The sequence below is a fragment of the Chiloscyllium plagiosum genome, unplaced genomic scaffold, assembly GCF_037043375.1.
Source record: "Chiloscyllium plagiosum isolate Xiang-an unplaced genomic scaffold, Cpla_swu_hap1 HiC_scaffold_21, whole genome shotgun sequence".
NCBI classification, from domain to species: Eukaryota; Metazoa; Chordata; class Chondrichthyes; order Orectolobiformes; family Hemiscylliidae; genus Chiloscyllium; species Chiloscyllium plagiosum.
Window position 1 is genome coordinate 74,993,410 of NW_028270159.1, and position 11,356 is coordinate 75,004,765.

Here is an 11,356-nt window from a genome sequence, read left to right on the forward strand (position 1 = left end):
TATCTTCACTTTCACACCAAAGTTGTTGTGGAGCAGAGGGGAGGGGAACGATGAATGGTCTGTCCTCTTGCTCCCTGTCCAGTGTTTTCATGGTGGATGTCCTCTGTAATGTAACCCAGTTGCGAACAGCAACAGTCAGCTTCTTGCTTAATGTCCAAAGATTTTACATTTCCATGCAAACAATATCTTTAAAGCATGTTAGACACGCTTGGCTCTGTTAACAAATGATAACATTGATTCCCATAATCCAAAACTGGTGTTTGCATCGTCCCAGTTTGAATTCCATAGTTTGGTCTCAGTTTTCTGGAGCAGATAGGATCAATTCTGGTATTCGAATACCTGATATCATTTTGTTTCACATACAGAACACAAGTAGACATTTTCTAATAAACATATTCAGAAATGTTATCTCTGGGGCAGTGGGGATTTGAACTCACGCCTTTTCTCTCAGAGACAGAAGTTCTATCACTGCAACAGAGGAGTTGCTCATAAAATGCTTATCTCTGCACAACGATGGGAAATGTTTCCTGCAACACCAAGGTCAAATCTAATTATGGGCAATGCATTAAAATTAAAACAATAAATTAGAATAATAAAAATTGCAGTCTGGTATAAGAACAGATACAGAGAGATGATCGCAAATACACACATAATGACACATATACGGGCTCTCACTTAAAGACACATATTTATGTGCACACTCAAATGTGCATATAGATAAGATGTCACACACGCATCCTCGCACAGAGCCACACATGCAAGTGGTACTTGAACACTCACCTAAGCTCATACAAAAACTCACATACACCGAAAGAAAATCATTTGCACAAATGAACAGAAGTACTCACACATAACCATGAGAAACATCGACACACGGTAACACACAAATGGGCATGAATACATATACATTCATACAGCACAATGCGGACAGACATACACACATGAACACACAGATACAAATTCCGAAAAATGTCCTCCCACATGTCAACTCGCACAGGCACGCAAGTGCACAGAGATAAACATTAATATCATTATTTTCCCATTTTCAGAATCACAAACGATGACAGAGGCAGCTTAATTAGTTATTTTTAAACCACATTGATCAGCATGTATACAATATCACACGCACACACAAATTCAGAGTCTCACATGCAGACACACAAGTGCACAGATGAACAAATAGAGGGGCGTTTATTAAATAAGTATAATGGGCACAAGGATCAGCAAGTATCCACAAACAATAGCACAAACAAGCTGATCAGGAGATGGTTTGGGAAAGATTGCCACACAAGCAATTATCATCATATAAATATAAACATCCATCAAAACATAACATTGCAAGCTAACATTTATTAAGCATAAACATGAAAATAACCCAGTGTAGGTAGGATCTGAAACAGACACATAATCACACATTTTAGATAGCACTAATGAAAAGTGAACACTCACAAAGACATTACAAGAGAAGCATAGGCAGCAACGAAGTGGCATATTAGCATGATGATGCTTACATAATGTGAAAAGACCAAACTTTAGGTGCACAAACATATGAGCACAACAGCAGTAAAGGAACAGGAATATGTTTATTCATACACAGACTCCAACATGGGCAAGAGTGAAGTAAGAGACTCTCATAACCACATACACAAACATTAAAGGGAAACCAAACACACCAAGCAGTAGATCAAATAAATTAAGGGGCACACGTACAAAAACTTATTCCTAAATGTACAGATCCTACAAACTAAAATATGAAGCAATGTCCTGACTGTGATGTCACTTATTAAATTAGATTAGATTACATTACAGTGTGGAAACAGGCCCTTCGGCCCAACAAGTCCACACCGACCCGCCGAAGCGCAACCCACCCATACCCCTACATTTACCCTTTACCTAACACTATGGGCAATTTAGTATGGCCAATTCACCTGACCTGCACATCTTGGGACTGTGGGAGGAAACCGGAGCACCGGAGGAAACCCACGCAGACACGGGGAGAACGTGCAAACTCCACACAGTGAGGCGGGAATTGAACCCGGGTGTCTGGCGCTGTAAGGTAGCAGTGCTAACCACTGCGCCACCGTGTCGCCCCAAATCATACAAGAAGAAAATTATATTCATGATTTGCCAAGCAATTGGTCACCAATACAAAAAGATGCGAATCACAATTGAACATTTATTCAGTGATGGCCACAATTTTCAACTAAAGTGCTGTCACAGCCTATATTTAAAATATAATGATATAATTAAAATCATCATTCGTAATAAGCATTCCTCAAATAATAATATCCTTAAATAATAGATGAAAAGAAAAATAATTTAAAACGTTCTGACATGGACAATGAAGAAAGAACATGTGCAGTTAGTATTTGTAATTTCTTGCTGAGTCAATAATGCACTAATAGATACAGATAAGAGTCACACTTGAGAAATCCCTGACCGCTTTATGAAGATGTAATGGTCTCCAATTACATGACTTGGATGCAGATAGATCGACCTGGATCAATAAACAATCTAAATGCGTTCTCTCGGCTTTATATTCATAGATTCAATAGATCGCACTTGGATTGAAGACTATGAGGATGATAACAGCAACATCTGGACAACTGCTTCCACGTTCATCACCTTGGTCTTCCTGAGTATTTTCTACAGCGCTGCCGTCACTCTGGTGAAGGTGAGAATAATCACATCTTTCTCACGCCAAGCAGCCCAATATGTTTTGTGAAATCTCTAAGTGTGCCATTGAAAAAAACATTGTATCTGAAAGTCCCTGATCAAAAATATCTGCGTCATTGCTTTCTCTCTCTTTTCCAGGTTAAGTGAATGACTTGTGGACCCCTTTGATTTTCCTGATCTGCTTATCAAGGTCTATGAATTCCCAATCTCCAATCTGTCCTGTTGCTGACTCTAACAGTGAGATTACTTCAGTTTATCAGCGTGTAACTGAGACAATTATTGATGGATTTTCCTTTTTACTTTGATATCTTTGAGATGGTTGTGGTTGGAAGAATTTGTAGCTTCCCAGTTGTTTGAAGCCCGTTTGTTTTGTTTTTATTTGTTCCTTACTCAGAATGGTTGCCTACCCTTTCTGATGAGCCTTTGTATTCCCTTTCTTGTGACTGTTACTGATGTACAGAAAATTCCCAGCTCACAGCGCATGTGTTCTCGTCTCAATGTGGCATCCAGCCATTATATTCACTTCTGTTAGCTTTTACATCAATCTTTTGGATAAAAATGCTTTCTGAAATGTTTAGTAAATCTCGAATGAATATGCACTAACCTTGAGTTTGCTTAATTCTTTCTTCAAGGCCAGTCAGTAATAATACACTTTCCCACATCCTACTCCTTTCCCAGCCAAATACTTTCACTTGTTCTGTTTGATTGTATTTTATCCAGCCATTTAGTTTAATGCTGCGCTACCATGCAGCCCACTAATGTAAATACATCTTTCACACGATATGCCTGATGGAACACTCCAGAGGCAGAATGATTAGAGAACATTTCCGCTTATGCACCAAGGGTCACGGCCTCGGGTCACCTCATGATAATGTTATAGGCTCCACCAGAAGCCGAAAAAAGGCAGACAACGGAGTTTGAAAGTTTACTCTACACTGTCTAAACTAAAAGTACTCCCAATGTCAGGGCAGCCTGGGTTAGTAATGCAGAAATCGCCACCTAAAGCGCCCAACGAAACATTCATCAGCCAAAAATGTCAACGTTCAGTCAGGTATTCAGACACAACACGTGCACAATCCAAGGGCGGATTCTCAGAACTGGAGTTTTTCTCACACATTAATCTCATGGAGCACAATTCCTGGGATCTACTTGACACACCGCACCTGTCAAATCCCAGGGAATGAGACTGAGATCTGTCTGATACAGGGATATTACTGAACAGCAACCCTCAAAAATAATAAATCAGAGGGCGCTGTGATCAGGCAAGGCACAGCTCATGAGTACTTGAAATATTCAGCCATTGAGATCTATATGACGCAAGACGGAATTGAGAACCAATCACAGCAACTGGTCACAGAGTCTGGAATCTATCAGCAGAGGAGACCATTCTCAATTTCTCAGAGTTGGTGAGGTGTATCATCCCGGGAATAGTGTTGTGAATCAGTCAAGCACCCAATCTCAACTTTGCATTTTTTTCAAAAACGTGGCACCTGAAACTAGATGCAACATTCCAGGTGAGACAAGAGACTGTTTTATTTCAGTTTAACATAATTGCTGTGTGTTTGTTCTCTACAGCGTAGGGTGATGAAGTAGGGTTTATTTGCTCTTCTGTCCATGTGTCATGGTACATTCCCTGATTTGTGCACAGACACACGGGGGATCCTCTGCTCCTGCACCCCTTTGGGTTTACCCCCTTACTATTGTATGTTCCCCTGAGTTCATCACAAAACAAAGAAGCAGGTCACACCTCTCTGAGACTGAGATATATCTGACACACCGATATTAATGAATAACAATCCTCAACAATTATAAATCACAGATTGATTTCGATCAGGGAAGGCAGAGATGAGAAGTTCTGGAAACCCTGCTGCTTTCCATATCCTTTCCCACAAGCCGTCTGTCAAGTTTTGAAGCTCTTCGCTGTTCTTCCAATATCCTAACATTTTATTTTAAATTGCTATTAATATTTTTCTGTAATTTTGCATTGTAGATCAAAGCACAGGTTGAACCAACAAGGACTCCAAACACGGAATGGAGTTGGTTTTTTTTAAAATGCTTGTTTATATCCAAAATTTTCCTTCCACACAATGTAACCTTTTATTTCCCATCACCCAAGTCACCCATAGTATCTTTATTTTCAGCTACTAATCATCACCAGTAAGTTGAATAATTTATGTTCAAAGCCCCTCCCATCATCAAAGGTACGGCAGAAGTAGGAAGAGCTCGAAGGAGATTGGAGTCAATTTTTCTTGTGGTGAAACATTACTACTGTTCTAACGCAAGGGATTTCTGAGGGATGGTCTAGTGAAGCTATGTGGATGGAACTCAGAAATAAGAAAAGCATGATTACTTTGATGCGATTGTAATAGTCCCCCCAGTAGTCAGAGTGAAATTGAGTAGCAAATATGTCGAAAGATCTTATTTATACGTGAGAATAATCGGATTGGAATAATAGCAAATTTTAACCTTCCAAACATAAAGTGGGACAGCCATGGTCTTAAGAGCTTGTATGGTGAGGAATTTGGTAAGTGCTAAAGTCAATTTTCTTCATTAATATGCAGATGTAACTATCACAGAAGGAGCAAACCTGACCTACTCTTGTGATATAAGGCAGGGCAAGGGACTGAATGGTTACTCGGGAAGCTTTTTGGGGCCGGGGTCATAATTCGCTTAGTTGTAAAATATTTATGGAAAGGATTGGCATTATATATAAGTTAAAGTTCTTAATTGGACGAGGGCAAATTTTGATAGTATGAGACAAAAACTTTCAAGGGTTGATTGGAGTAGACTGTTTGCAGCTCAAGGGACGGCCGGCAGGAGTGAGGCTTTCAGAAGTGAGATAACGAGAGTTCAGAGGCGTGATGTTCCTGTTGGTGTGAAGATAAGGCTGGAAAGAGGAGGGAACACTGGAGGAATAAAGATATTGAGGCTCTGGTTCAGATTAAGAATAATACGTATATTAGATATAGAGAAATGAGATCAAGTGAATCCCGAAGAGTACAAGAGGTGCAGGGACATTGTAAAGAGGGAAATGAGGAGGGAAAATGAGATAACCTTGGGAGATAATGTTAAAGATAATCCAAAGAGATTCGACTAGGACATTAAGAGCAAAGGGGTAGATCATAGAGTCATAGAGATGTACAACTTGGAAACAGATCTTTCAGTCTCACTTGCCCATGCTGACCAGATATCCTAAACTAATCTAATCCCATTTTCCAGTACTTGGCCCATATCCCTCTAAACCCTCCTATTCGTCTACACACTCAGATGCCTTTTAAATGTTGAAATTGCACCAGCCTCCACTGCTTCTTGTGGCAGTTCATTCCATACACACCATCCCCTGCATGAAAAAGTTACTCCTTAGGTACTTTCAACTTTTTCCCCTCTCACTCTAAACCTATACTCACGAGGTTTAGATGAGACTCCACCCACCCCAGGGAAAAATACCTTGTCTATTCACTGTATCCATGCCTCTGATGATTTTATAAACCTTTATAAAGTCACCCCTCAGCCTCCAACGCTCCAGGGAAATCAGCCCCAGCTCTTTCAGCCTCTCCCTATACAACTCTACATGGCTGTGAATATGTATAAGCCTAGAGGGATGGTTTCATAAATCATGTTACATTTTATATAAACGCTGTTTTTTTATTATCATTTAGTTTAACATGGAGGATGGGTGCCTTTTCAATTTCATACCAGTAGCACAGAAAGACCTAGGGAAATAAACTGCAACAAAAAAAGAAATGGACAAAAGTGATTGCACTACGGATAATCTCACCATATCATTGGTGTAAAAAATAATTCCCTGTTTTGACCTTGAAGTTAATAGAGTCTATTAATTAGTCCTGTGTGTGTAATAATTTTCATCTATCTGTCATTCTACATTTAGTTGTTATAGTTACCGTGTGGATTACTGCACCTCTCTAAAAATTCAAAACAAAATAAAGTAAAACTGCAAATTAATATTGTATCTAATTACGAGAAAAATAATTAGCAATTCAATGGCACCAAATTGGAAAGGAATGTTGAAATGTAGCCAATTCGGAGGACTACAAGAAGTTGCTAGAGATCATTAATTACTTTACGGTATGTTCAAATAATTAGCAAATGAAGATCCACACAGATAAACGTAAGGTGTTACATCTTGGTCGGAATAATGTGCAGGTCATTTGTTCAAAGATGCACGTCTAAGTGAGGGAGACAAACAAAGGGATTTCAGACAATTACATCAGTCACTAACAATTTCACCACTGGTTCCAAAGGCCATAAAAATGCAAACAAGGCTCTAAGCTTTATCTCTAAAGGGATAGATTTGAAAGTAGGGTCACTATAGAAATTTGGTTGACTATAATTAAGAGTATTGCCTGCAGTTCGAGTTGACATATTATAGAATGTATGAGAGAGAGTGAAAAGAAGATTTATAAGAATGCTACACAAGTTTCTGGCTGTGTATATCAAGGAAGAATTGTTGCACTGTTCACTTCTCTCTTGAAAAGAAGGCTGACACTTCTAAAATTATGAAAGGTTTTGAAAAGAGAAGGTACAGAGAAAACATTTCACTACGGGGTAGAACGTAACTAGAGACTGTCAATATAAGACAGTACCTCAAGAAATCCAAAAGGGAATTCAGAAGAAACCTCTTCACTGAAAGAATGATGAGAACGGGGAATATGTGACCAGTCGGAATAGTAGAAATCAATTGTTTAGATGTATTTCAAGGCGAGCACTTGGAAGGGATGGGAATAGAGAATTACAATGGGCGATTTAGATGAGGAAAGATGTGAAACATCTTGAGCGGAACATAAGCGCTGGCATGAACTGATTGTGCCAAATGGTCTGTTTTTCCTCTGTAATCCTATGTAGAAAATCACCATTGTATGAAACAAAAAGTGTATTAAGAACATCGAGAAGAATTATAAAGTTTCTCACAAAAAAGTCTCAAGTATTCAGCACTGAATGTAAATGATTTTATCACATGGCCACACTTCACTATTTGCTTGATAGCACTATAACAGCAGTAATCACAGTACTCTTACTAGGAGTAGGAGTAACCCAGTGTCCATGCACCAATTGGGGGATCTTAATTACTTATTAATGGTCTCAATAGGACCTGCCAACCTGGTCCTGGGAATGTTGTGAACACTCTAGCCCTCACGGCTTCTTTCACACACTTACTCTGATTTCCAGTTCTCGTAATGATCGCCACCATGGACAGGAGACTGTTCCGGTATGCAGATGGGATACCCTGTTATGAGCCATAAGGTACTTCATTAGGAGGGACATCCTGCAGGAGTGTCTCTAGGATGCAGCAGGAGGTCTCCCACACAATGGAGGACCCACCTACTGCTAACAAACTGCCAGCATTGGCGGGAACAGACTCTACATTGACCACCTGAGTGGCCATCCTTTCCCTAATTTGGGATCAATAAAATACTACGGAGGTGGAAATATGAGAGCCACTGAAACTCCTTCCTTCCCTTATTATTATCCACCTAATGACCTGCAGCCTGTCCCTAGAGGGCTGATAGAACCCAGTCCCATTCCAATATTCAAGAACATGAAGAGCTGGCAGACTGGTCAAAATTGATAAAGCTTAACACAAACAGTCTTGTCCTGAGTGTTGAATTCTAAAGTGTAACTTGAGATGAGTTAAATAAAAATGGCAGAAGTATCGAAACAACCACTTCCATCCATCAGAAAGAAATTTCTATGACTGGGAACGGGTGGTCCGCTATTTGGAATGGAGCAGTGCATTTGAAACGTTAATGTGGAGCAGCAATGTTATATGATGGATGTGTGCACAGTTTGAAGCTGTTTGCTGATTCAGTTTTGCTAAAGCTTTGGCAGATACATTCCAATTAGAATCAATTAAATCTGCCAAAGTGGACATTAAATACTCACATTTATGAGATGCTTTAACATAGAACATAGAAAAGTACAGCACAGAACAGGCGCATTGGCCCACGATGGTGTGCCGAGGTTTAATCCTAATGTAAAATATAATAACAACCTACACACCACTCAACTCACTGCTAAACATGTGGCATGTCCAGCAGTCGCTTATAAGTCCCGAATGACTCTGCTTCCACCACCACCACCACTGGCAATGCATTCCATGCATTCACAACTCTCTACGTAAAGAACCTACCTCTAACGTCTCCTCTATACTTTTCTACTGATATCTTTAAAATATGACCCCTTGTACCAGTCAATCCTGCCCTGGGGAAAAGTGTCCCGCTATTGACTTTATCTATTCCTCTCATTATCTTGTATACCTCAATCAGGTCTCCTCTTTTCCTCCTTCTCTCCAGAGAAAAACGTCTGAGCTTATTCCACCTTTCTTCATAAGGCAAGCCCTCCAGTCCAGACAGCATTCTGGTAAACCTTCTTTGAATGCTCTCCAAAGCCTCTACATCTTTCTTACAGTAGGGCGACCAGAACTGGACACAATATTCCAAGTGTGGTCTCACCAGGGGCTTGTAGAGCTGTCGCAAAACCTCGCGGCTCTCAAACTCGATCTCCCTGTTAATGAAAGCCAAAACACCAAATGCTTTCTTAACAACCTATTCATTTGTGTGGCAATTTTGAGGGATCTATGTACTGCACACCCAGATCCTTCTGTTCCTCCACACTGCCAAGAATCCTGTCTTTAACCCTATATTTATTCGAGTCTGACCTTCCAAACTAGAAAAGGATGCACCAAATGCCAAACAGGAGAAGTTTATTGGCATGTATCAGAAGAGTTAGGACCAATACCAAAAACATGAAATCGGCTTTTAAGCAAGCTTTCAAAGAGATAATGAGTACCAGAGGGCATCTGAGGAAGTTTATCAGTAAAGTACAGCTAATTAAGGGGGCTTGGCTTTACTTATGGACAAAAAGATATAAAGCAATCAGAGAACCAAAGAACAGAGTGTGCATATAAGGGGTACAAGAGACAGCGTGGATCAAGGCTTTGAAGAATTTAGAGATAGACATAAGTTTAAACTCAATACATTAGATGATAATGAGCCAGTTAAGATCTCAGTCCTTTCTCTATAAGCACAAGTTTAAGTTTACCAGTCTTGTCCAGGCCAGCAGTAAATGGGATTTTTATTTGCACTGTGCACATCTCCTGATTTCACAAGATATCTTAGTTTTGTAAATGCAATGGAATGCATTTTGCACCGTTTCAGCAATTCATTAAATAGAAATTGACCAAAGTGAACAACTTTCCAAAGCTGTCTTTCAACAGCCAGACTGATACAATATTTAAAGAGGATCTTCATGAACAAAGTGAGCTTGTCAGGGGGTTAAATCATTTCAAATTCGAAAACTAGATTCCATTTTAATCATATCAGCTGGATGTTGGATACTCCGTTAACAAAAGGTTCCCAAATTCAAACGATTGTTTGCAAATACAGAAATATTTTGACATAAAGGGAAACAACATTTTATACTGAACAAGAAAAGAGTTCTGATGCTTTGGAAAGTGCACAATGATTGATCGAGATGTTCCCAATGGATAAATGGCCTGGTCAGATGGTGATGGACAGTTGACAACTGAACTTTGTTATGTTTTCAATTGGCAGGTTGCCTCAGTGGTCAAGGTATTGTCATGCCAAATGAGGCAGAGAATGGCCATCACCAATTTAGTCGAATCACAACAAGCATTGGCAGTTAACTGTCAACCATCACCTGGTCCACTCTCCATGCCTTTACCAATCAGCACTCATTACCCAGACAGATTAAATGCTTTCTCCCTTTCCATTGGAATTCTTGAGAGTGTCCTGCTTTTACAATATTAAAGACTTAAATTAAAAAAAACTTTATTTTCATCAATACTCAAATGCCCATGTTGTACCAGCTGGCAGAGGTGAAACTTAACTATAATGTATCAGGCCTACAATGAACTGGTAAAGTTCGGCACTGGTCTCAGAGGAAAACCAGCAACAATGTCCTTGTGGAGACATTACTTTGCCTTTGATCCTATACAACAACAATTTCAAAGCCATTGAGAAACAGAAATAAATAGAAACAAACCACATGCACAGACACACAGCACACTATTATTTAAAGTAATAGAGAGAAATTCTGCACTAACAGAAAACCTAATTGTCATTCTGAATACTGAATGTGGCACCAAAAGCACCTTTGTGATAATGACAGTTTGAAAATCTAGCCCATATTGGTTTGCAGCAGTTGAAGAATTAGCTATTCTATTATGAACCCTGGTTAGTTCCGACACCAGTATGTGACCATAGATTGAGATTGTTTTTAAAGGCAGATGTCAATATGAAGTTGCACAGTGGCAGGAACACGGCTCTCCTATGGACAGCACTAAAGAGATCTCACACCCATTGGCCCTTTAATAAAGAAATGGGGCAAACCTCAGAAATAGGGAAATGCAAATAAAGTAATCACTATCAACCTTTCATGCAATTTGATAGTAACTGATACCTGATCACCAAATTCAGCTGCCACTTGAAAGGATGAAAGAGAACTCCAAATTTCCCTTGATTCTGTGTCACATTATCGCAAGAGAGCTTTGCAGTTGTCTTCTAGCAGATATCATTTTTTTTCCACAAACCACAGAGATCAGAACTGAATAATGCAGAACCACATCAAAACTCATCTCCAGAAGCTGTGTCAGTGGGTGTTTGGGTTTGCAGTGACTCTGTATTCTGAGTTTCGGCCTCAA